This window comes from Molossus molossus, unplaced genomic scaffold, assembly GCF_014108415.1.
Source record: "Molossus molossus isolate mMolMol1 unplaced genomic scaffold, mMolMol1.p scaffold_m16_p_10, whole genome shotgun sequence".
NCBI classification, from domain to species: Eukaryota; Metazoa; Chordata; class Mammalia; order Chiroptera; family Molossidae; genus Molossus; species Molossus molossus.
Window position 1 is genome coordinate 75569111 of NW_023425345.1, and position 11492 is coordinate 75580602.

Below are 11492 nucleotides of genomic sequence, written 5' to 3' on the forward strand. Positions count from 1 at the left end.
TTCTGCAAACCTAATGTATAACATGGTGATTATAGTTGATAACACTGTATTGTAAAATTAAAATTTGCTAAGACAGTAGGACTTTAATGTTCATATATAGTGATTATGTATTAACAAGATGGAAGGAGTCTTTTTACAATGTATACATATATCAAATCATGATGTACACTTTAAATATCTTACAATTTTGTTTTACAATTATACTTCAATAAAGCCGGAAAGAATAATTTAAAAGAAAAAATAATTGCTCTTGAAATGTATTACCATGGATTAACTAATGACTAAAACAAAGTTCTATTTATGTCTAGTTTTTCTGGAGGTCATTGAGAGGATGTGACTGTCAGTTGATGGTGAGCTGGACCTAGGCAGTTGGAGGCTCCTTACCTGCTCCCCTGTTCTCGGAATGTACGCCTGACCACCGTCTCAAGGACACAGACTTGAAAGAGCAATGTGTTGTTGAGACCACTTAGATGATGCATGTGAATGAACCCAGTTAATGCCTCTATATAAACTTTAAAGATTCTGGTGGGCAGATGTGAAGATCTCCTCTTTGGCCTCTCAAGATAAGACTTTTATGTAAATTCCCTTGCTTATTAAACTAGCTACATACCAATCTGGAGTGGTCTGCCTCTTTCTTAGGTCTCTCCTTTCCCTCCGTGTATGAGGGCCTGTTTCAGATTTCACTGTGGAAGCTCCCAAGATGGCAAAGCAACAATTTTTTGCAATTAAAAAATTCATATATTTTGAATATTAACCCCTTTTCAGAGCTGTTGTTTGCAAATATCTTCTCCCATTTGATCAGCTGCCCATTTGTTTTGTTGGTAGTTGTTTTTGCTGTGCAGAACCCTTTTAGTTTGATATAGTCCCATTCATTTTATTTTTGCCCCTAATTCCCTTGCCTTTGGGGTCAAATTTTAAAAAATCCTAAAATCAAGGTTTATAAGTTTAGTACCTATGTTTTCTTCTATGTAAGTTGTTTTAGGTCTTACATTTAGATTATTGATCTGTTTTGAGTTAATTTTTGTACATGGGAACAGACAGTAATTTAGTTTCATTCTTTTGCATGTGGCTTTCCAATGTTCCCAGCACCAAGTATTGAAGAGGCTTTCTTTTCTCCATTGTATGTTTTTGGCTCTTTTTTTAAAAAAATTATATGACCATATACATGTGGGTTTATTTCTGGGCTCTCAGTTATGTTCCACTGGTCTGTGTATCTGTTTTTCTGCCATACTATGCTGTTTTGATTATTGTCACTTTATAGTATAATGTGAAGTCAAGGAGTGTGATACTTCTAGCTTTATTTTTTTTCTCTGGATTTCTTTGGTGATTCAAAATGTTTTGTGGTTCCTTAAAAATCTGATTATTTTTGCTAATACAATCCAATTAAAAAATGGGAAGAGGGACCGAAAAATGGCGGCGGAGTGAACGGAGCTGCACAGACCATCTCCCAGGACCAAACTGGAATTACAACTATAACACAGAAAAATCGACGGGAAAAAGCAACAGAAAAGCAGCTTGCGAGGACCATACAACGAGGGACACTGACTCCATCCTGGTAGGCTCGCGAAGGCGCGAGACGGGGCTGGGGGCCCACGGTCGGCAGCTCGGCAGCAGCCTTAGCTGGGAGCAGCGCCCTCGGGTTACACTCCCAGGCGGCTCCACAGCGCAGAGTCGGGACAGAGGCTGAAACAGCCACAGCCACTCACCTTGGGCTCCGGCAGAGGGAGGGCGGACAGGACTGGAACTGTGTCGGGATGCTCGGGGTCTGGAGGGCGCTCGGGGCTTTGGCGGAGTGCGGCCACTCAGGACGGTGGCCACATTGCTCCTTCCCAGGGCTCTGAGGAGAGGCAGCAGCCCCTCCCTCGGAGATCCAACCCCACCCTGTGGGCCATTGAAGTGCTAATTGAGGCTCACTAACGACCAGCATCTGCCCCACCCTCGGGAAAGCCCCTTGGCTGAGCACCAGAGGGAGTTTTTCAATCAACTGACAACCCAAAACTCATCAAGTAACCTAGACTGCTAGCCTCCGGGCAAAAAGCTAGAGGATAACAGTACCTTTCCTGGGCTGGCAACTTTAACCAGGAAAGTAAGACTTGACAGTGGTGTTCAACGTGGGTCCTCCCTCGCTCATCTAAACCCAGGAGAGGGAGCCACAAACAGCAGAACACCAACACCCACAGGGAGAACTTGACAGGCTCCAAAGCCCACAGTGATAGCCAAAATGGTGAAACACAGAAACAGAAGCCAAATGAAAGAGCAAGACACCTCCACCGAAGATGAGATTAATGTGGAGCAATTAGGCATGTTAACAGAGCTAGAATTCAGAGCCATGATCTTGAGGAAGCTGAACAGCATGAGTAAGGACATAGAGACACTGAAAATAAGCCAATTGGAAATTAAAAACCAACAAGAAGAGATAAAAAATGACATATCCGAAATGAAAAACACATTGGAAGGTTTAAAAAGCAGAGTAGGGGAAGCTGAGGACCGGATCAGTGAATTAGAAGACAGGGTAGAAAAAAATCAACCAATCAGAAAAACAAAAGGAAAAAACTATTAAAAAACAGGAAGACAGATTAAGAGAACTATGGGACACCTGGAAACGTAATAATATTCGCATCATAGGAGTCCCCGAAGAAGAAGAAAAGGAGCAAGGGATAGAGAATATATTCAAAAAAAAATAGTGACAGAAAACTTCCCTAATTTGGTGAAGGAAGAAGGCATTCAAGTTCAAGAAGCACAGAGAGTCCCAAGTAAGAAGAACCCAAACAGGCCCACACCAAGACACATAGTAATTAAAATGCCACAAATTAAAGACAAAGAGAGAATCCTAAAAGCAGCAAGAGATAAGCAACAGGTTACCTACAAAGGGAACCCCATAAGGCTCTCAGCTGACTTCTCCCAAGAAACACTACAGGCCAGAAGAGAATGGCATGAAGTAATCAAAGTCATGAAAAACAAGAATCTGAATCCAAGACTACTCTACCCAGCAAGGCTATCATTCAAAATAGAAGATCAAATAAAGAGCTTCCCAGACAAAAAAAGGCTAAGGGAATACATTAGCACCAAACCAGCACTGCAAGAAATGTTAAAAGGACTGCTGTAATTAGCAGTAGAAATGGGAAGAAAAATAGAACCACACTACACAAAAATGGCAATAAATAAGTACATATCAATAATCACCTTAAACGTAAATGGATTGAATGCTCCCATAAAGAGACACAGAGTAGCTGATTGGATAAGAAAGCATGACTCATCTATATGTTGTTTACAAGAGACCCACCTCTCAACAAAAGACTCACATAGGTTGAAAGTGAAGGGATGGAAAAAAATTTTCCAAGCAAATGGAAAGCAAAAAAAAGCTGGGGTAGCAATTCTCATATCTGATAAAATAGATTTCAAAATGAAGACCATAACTAGAGACAAAGACGGCCACTACATAATATTGAAAGGATCTATCCAACAGGAAGATATAACCTTGATAAACATATATGCACCCAATATAGGAGCACCAAAATATATTAAAAATCTTCTGGAGGACTTCCAAGGAGAAATCGACAACAATACAATCATAGCAGGGGACTTCAACACCCCGTTGACAGCACTGGATAGATCCTCTAGGCAAAAAATTAGCAAGGAAACAGAGACTCTAAATGAAGCACTAGACCAAATGGATTTAATAGATATCTACAGAGAATTACACCCCAAAACTACAGAATACACATTCTTCTCAAGTGCACATGGGACATTCTCAAAGATAGACCACATGATAGGACACAAACTAAATCTCTACAAGTTCAAGAAGATTGAAATCATATCAAGCATCTTCTCAGATCACAATGGCATGAAACTAGAAATCAATTGCAACAAGAACATGCAAAGACATTTCAACACATGGAGGCTAAATAGCATGTTATTAAACAATGAATGGGTCACCGAGGAGATCAAGGAAGAAATTAAAAACTTCCTGGAAACCAATGAAAATGAACACACAACAACACAAAATCTATGGGATGCAGCGAAAGCAGTTCTGAGAGGGAAGTTCATAGCACTACAGGCCTACCTCAAAAAACAAGAAAAATTTCTAATTGACTGTCTAACCTCACAACTTAAAGAATTAGAAAGCAAACAAAAAGAAAACCCCAGAGCAAGTAGAAGGAAGGAAATAGTAAAGATCAGAGCAGAAATAAATGACATGGAGACTAAAAAAACAATTCAAATGATCAATGAAAGAAAGAGCTGGTTTTTCGAAAACATAAACAAGATTGATGGACCCTTAGCTAGACTCACCAAGAAACAAAGAGAGAGAACCCAAATACACAAAATCAGAAATGAAAGAGGAGAAGTAACAACCAACACCATGGAAATACAAAAGATCGTTAACAACTACTATGAACAACTATATGGCAACAAATTCGACAATCTAAGCGAAATGGACAAATTTCTAGAAACACACAGTCTCCCAAAACTATTCCCGGAAGAGATAGAAAACTTGAACAGACCAATAACAACTAAGGAAATTGAAGAGGTAATCAAGACTCTCCCAGCAAACAAAAGCCCAGGCCCAAATGGTTTCACGGGGGAGTTTTACTGAACATTCAAAAAAGAACTAACACCCATTCTCCTCAAACTATTTCAAAAAATTCAAGAAGAAGGAAGACTTCCAAACACGTTCTATGAGGCCAGCATAATTCTAATTCCCAAACCAGAAAAAGACACTACGAAGAAAGAAAACTACAGGCCAATATCCCTGATGAACATAGACGCCAAAATCCTGAACAAAATATTAGCAAATCGGATCCAGAAATACATCAAAAAAATTATTCACCATGACCAAGTGGGATTCATTCCAGGGATGCAAGGCTGGTACAATATTCGCAAATCAATAAACGTGATACACCACATCAACAAAATGAAGAATAAAAACCACATGATCATATCAATAGATGCTGAAAAAGCATTCGACAAAATCCAGCATCTATTTCTGATAAAAACGCTCAGCAATGTAGGAATAGAGGGATCATATCTCGACATAATAAAGGCCATATATGAAAGACCTACATCCAACACCATACTCAATGGACAGAAACTAAAAACATTTCCATTAAGAACAGGAACAAGATTGGGATGTCCACTTTCGCCACTCTTATTTAACATTGTACTGGAAGTCCTAGCCACAGCAATCAGACATGAAGAAAAAATAAAAGGGATCCAAATTGGAAAGGAGGAAGTGAAACTGTCATTATTTGCAGATGACATGATATTGTACATAGAAAACCCTAAAGACTCCATCAAAAATCTATTAGACTTAATAAATGAATTTGGCAAAGTAGCAGGATACAAAATTAATGTCAAGAAATCGACGGCATTCTTGTACATCAATGATGAACTCACAGAAAGAGAAACTGAAAAAACAATCCCATTTACCATCGCGCCAAAAAAATTACGATACCTAGGAATAAACTTAACCAAAGAAATAAAGGACCTATTCACAGAAAACTACAGGTCATTGAAAAAAGAAATAGAGGAAGATATAAAAAAGTGGAAGCACATACCCTGTTCATGGATTGGAAGAATTAACATAATTAAAATGTCCATACTACCCAAAGCCATCTATAGATTCAATGCAATCCCCATCAAAATACCAACGACATATTTCATAGAACTAGAACAAATACTTCAAAAGTTCATATGGAACCAAAAAAGACCCCGAATAGCCACAGCAATCTTGAAAAAGAAGAACAAAGTAGGTGGGATCACAATACCAGATATCAGGTTATACTACAAAGCGACTGTAACCAAAACAGCCTGGTACTGGCACAAGAACAGGCATATAGACCAGTGGAACAGAACTGAAAACCCAGAAATGGACCCAAGGCAATACGCTCAATTAATATTTGACAAAGGTGGCAAGAGCATACAGTGGAGTAAAGACAGCCTCTTTAATAAATGGTGTTGGGAAAATTGGACAGCTACATGCAAAAAAATGAAACTAGACCATCAACTTACACCATACACAAAAATAAACTCAAAATGGATAAAAGACTTAAATGTGACCCGTGAATCCATAAAAATTCTAGAAGAAAATGTAGGCAACAAAATTTTGGACATCATACGCAGTAGAATTTTCACTGATACATCACCTAAGGCAACAGAAATAAAGGAGAAAATGAACACATGGGACTACATCAAACTAAAAAGCTTCTGCACAGCAAAAGAAACAATCATCAAAATGGAAAGGCAACCCACTGTATGGGAGATCATCATTGCCAATGATGTATCAGATAAGGGGTTAATTTCCAATATATATAGAGTGCTCCTACAACTCCACAAAAGGAAGACAAAGAACCCAATTAAAAAATGGGCAGAGGAGCTGAATAGACACCTCTCCAAACAGGACATACAAATGGCCAAGAGACATATGAAGAAATGCTCAACATCACTAATCATCAGAGAGATGCAAATTAAAACAACAATGAGGTATCACCTCACACCTGTCAGAATGGCCGCCATCAACAAATCATCAAACAACAAGTGTTGGCGAGGGTGTGGAGAAAAGGGGACTCTAATACACTGCTGGTGGGAATGCAGACTGGTGCAGCCGCTATGGAAAACAATATGGTGCTACCTCAAAAAATTAACAATTGAACTTCCATTTGACCCAGTGATCCCACTGCTGGGAATATACCCTAAGAAGCCTGAAACACCAATCAGGAAGAATATATGTACCCCCATGTTCATAGCAGCACTATTTACAATAGCTAAGATCTGGAAACAGCCCAAGTGTCCACCAGTAGACGCATGGATAAACAAGCTGTGGTACATATACACAATGGAGTACTATGCAGCGGTAAGAAAGAAAGATCTCTTATCCTTTGAGACTACATGGAGGGACCTGGAAAGTATTATCCTAAGTGAAAGAAGCCAAGCAGAAAAAGACAAATACCACATGATCTCACTTATATACGGAATATAATGAACATAACAGTTTGAGGAATACAGTAGACCCAGACACATGGAAGTAGGGCACAGACTGACATCCCTCAGAAGAGGGGATGGGGGGCAGGGAGGGTGGGAAGAGATAAACCACAGAACTTATATGCATGTATGCATGACCAATGGACATGGACAACTAAGCCGGGGACAGGGTGGAGGTGGGGTGGGGTGGGGGGTGCCAATGGGGTAAAAAGGTAAAATATCTGTAACAAAAAAATAAATAAAAATTCATTATAAAAAAAAAAAATGGGAAGAGGTCCTGAACAGACACTTTGCCCAAGAGGGCATACAAATGGCTAAGAGATATATGAAAAGATGCTCAACTTCACTAGCTATTAGGGAAATGCAAATCAAAACTACAACAAATTACCACTTCACACCTGTTAGAATGGCTATTATCAACAAGACAGTGATAACAAGTTTTGAAAGGTTGTGGAGAAAAAGGAACACTCATTCACTACTGGTGGGAATGTAAACTGGTACAACCACTATGAAAAACAGTATAGTGGTTCCTCAAAAAATTAAGGATAGATTGGCTTATTTCACTTTTTGTGGAATATAATGAACAGAAAAAGCTGATGAGAAAAATAGACTCAGAGACATAGAAAGGAGTATTATTCAGACTGACAAACTTCCAAGGAGGGAGTGGGGAGGAGGGATTAGATAAACCAAAGAACTTATATGTATGTGTGTGTAACCAATGGACATAGACAACAATGCTTGGGTATGTGTGTACGCAGGGGTGGGGTGGGGTATGGGATAGGGAGGAGGGTGTCTGGAAGAAAAACATCGGTAATAAAAATAATTTAATTAAAAACTGCAAAAAAATGAAGAATAAAATACCATATGGCCTAGCAACCTCTCTTCTGGGTATCTACCCGAAAAATTTGAAAACATTCCTTTGCAAAGATATATGCATCCCTGTGTTCATTGCAGCATTATTCACAGTGGCCAAGACATGGAAACTACCAAAGTGTCCTTTGATAGATGATTGGATACAGAAGATGTGGTACATATATAGAATGGAATACTACTGAGACATAAGAAAAGATGAAACACTGCCATTTGTGACAATATAGACGGATCTTGAGAATATCATGCTAAACAAAATTAAGTCAGATAGACAAAGTCAAGTACCATAAGATTTCACCCACATGTGTGGTAAGAAACTGAAAGCAACAAATGAACAAACAAGACAAATAAACAAAAAAAAAACCCCACTCATAGACAAAGATAACAGTATGGTGGTTACCAAAAGGAAGGGAGGAGCTAGTGAAGGGTAAAATATAGTGGGTCAAATCTGTGGTGATGGAAGAAGATTTGAATTTGGGTGGTGGGTACACAATGTATACAGGCAGTGTATCATAGAATTGTACACTTGAAACCTAAACAATGTCACCCTAATAAATTTAATTAAGCAAATATAGCTAAGTCACTATGGATGTGTTTACATAACTGTTTTGAAAGAAATGCTTCTTTTTCTTTCTTTCTTGATGTATTGGTTTCCTATTGCTGCTGAGACAAATTACCACAAACGTAGTTGCTTAAAACCACACAAATGTGTTCTCTAACACTTCTGGAGGTCAGAAGTCTAAGACCAAGTTATGGGCAGGGGTGTATTTACTCTGTGGCTTTAAGAGAGAAACTGCTTCTTTGCTTTGTTAGATTCTAGAGGCTGCATGCATTCTTTGGCTCCTGGTCCCTTCCTTGTATTATTACAAACTTGTGTTTTCATGGTCACATCTCCTACAACTGGTTTGGCTTTGCGCTTCCTTGTGATTACATTGGGCACCCTTGCCTAACCCAAGATAATCTCATTTTAAGATCCATAACTTTAGTCCCCTTTTCCCACACCCTCGCCAACACTTGTTGTTTGATGATTTGTTGATGGCAGCCATTTTAACAGGTGTGAGGTGATACCTCATTGTTGTCTTAATTTGCATCTCACTGATGATTAGTGATGTTGAGCATTTCTTCATATGTCTCTTGACCATTTGTATGTCCTGTTTGGAGAGGTGTCTATTCAGGTACTCTGCCCATTTTTTAATTGTGTTCTTTGTCTTCCTTTTGTTGAGTTGTATGAGTACTCTATATATTTTGGAAATTACTCCTTATCTGATGTATCATTGGCAATGATGTTCTCCCAAACAGTGGGTTGCCTTTCCATTTTGATGGTTGTTTCTTTTGTTGTGCAGAAGCTTTTTAGTTTGATGTAGTCCCATGTGTTCATTTTTTCCTTTGTTTCTGTTGCCTTAGGTGATGTATCAGTGAAAATTCTGCTGCGTATGATGTCCAAAATTTTGTTGCCTACATTTTCTTCTAGAATTTTTATGGGTTCATGAGTTACATTTAAGTCTTTTATCCATTTTGAGTTTATTCTTATGTATGGTTTAAGTTGGTGGTCTAGTACACTGCTGGTGGGAATGAAGACTAGTGCATCCACTATGGAAAACACTATAGTGTTACCTCAAAAAGTTAAAATTTGAACTGCCATTTGACCCAGTGATCCCACCTCTAACAATATACACTAAGAAGCCTGAAACACCAATCAGAAAAAATATATGTACCCCTATATTCATAGTAGCACTATTTACAATAGCTAAGATCTGGAAAAAACCTAAATGTCTATCAGTAGATGAGTGGATTAAAAAGCTGTGGCACATGTACACAATGGAGTACTATGCAGCTATAAAAAAGAAAGATCTCTTATCATTTGAGATGACATGGAGGGACCTGGAGAGTATTATGCTAAGCGAAACAAGTCAAGCAGAGAAAGACAAATATCACATAATCTCACTTATTTGTGAAATATAATGAACTAAACAAACTGATGAACAAAATTGACCCAAAGACATAGAGGTAGGTACAGACTGACAAAACCCAGAAGAGGGGATGTTGGGGGGGGGGAGGAAATAAACCACAGAACTTATATGTATGTATGCATAACCAATGGACATAGACAACAAAGCTGAGGAAGGGGTGTGGGCGGGGGGGACTTCTGACCTCTAGAACTGTTAGGGGAGGAGGGTGTCAATGGGGGAAAAAGGAGAAACATCTGTAACAAAAACAAATTAATAAAAATAATTAAAAAAAAAAGATCCATAACTTTATCACGTTATCAAGTCCCTTTTTGCCATTTAAGGTAATGTTCACAGGTTCAGGGAATCAGGCCATCTTTGGGGTGGTGGTCAGTCAGCATACTGCACATGACTGGGATTGTTCAAGAGCGACAGTGTCAAGTTCTACAGTTACTGGTAGGTAGAGCTTATTCTAGTTGACCAGGTGGGAACAATTCAGAGTATAGAACAATTAATATTCTATCTCTAAATATTTTGTCTGATCAAATTTTATTTTCAATGGAGACTAAATAGAACTCCTCAATTGGCTAATATTAGAGTTTCCAGAAAAAGGTAATTTATTCATGTAATACATATTATAGGACTTGTTTTAAATAAACATAAGTTATGAGAAATCATGTCAGGATTTGTTCAGTGTCTCATCAGATAGATTTAATGGGCTACTTATGGGAGGGAGAAGAATAGGACATGGCAGTGACCTGACACCAAGCTTATCCTTAGAAAAAGGCCTTTATTTTTTTCCCCATGTTGAGTGGCTAAGTTCCCTAGCTGTGGTGTTACTTCTTTTTCATAGTGTGTTAGCATTGCTTTTTCTATTCATTGCACATTTGGGAAGCTTTCAGGTATTTCATTGCTCAAGTCAGAGCAATCAATGTAAATTCAGTCATCTGATAATTTTAAAATAATTAATCCCACTGAAATATAACAGGTAGTGCCATTGTGGGATGGATTGTAATTACAAAGGTTATAATGTAGGAATTTCTGCAAAGAGTTACGTGAGAAGCTGGAAAAATGATTTACAATGAAACTCTAGATGGTCTTGATGATGTACATATAGGATATAACAATAAAAATTAATGATCTTGATTGAGTGAACGCTCATATAATTTGGTGGAAAAGGAGAATAAGCCAAAGACCTCAGAACCTACATCATATTGATAAAAGGAAACTAATTCATAGAACAACCTCAAGGAACTATTAGAATAGAGTATATAAATAAGAATTGATTGAAGGAACATCTGTGGCTAAAGGTGGCTGGATATTTAATGTGAATTCCTGCATCTGTTACAAGTAATTGATCATGACTTAGTGGTATTTTTAAGCTCTTTGCTCTGATTTCACTGGGCCTTCCTGGGAACATTCACAATGATTATATTCATGTATTCAGTTTTATATACCAATTTATAGACAATTTCACTTTTAGCCACCTTTTTAAGAGAGTGTACATATCCTATTGACTTCACTTTTTTGTTTAAATCTTTCTGCTCCTCATTGCTCTATGTTAAAGTATGTTTCTTTTTGTAAATATTATATTACATATAAACTATTTTTGAATGCAATAAATATTTTAAATTCTTTATAAATTTTGAGTGCTTCTATTAAAATGACATGCTATATTTTAAATAATTTTTCTCTTAA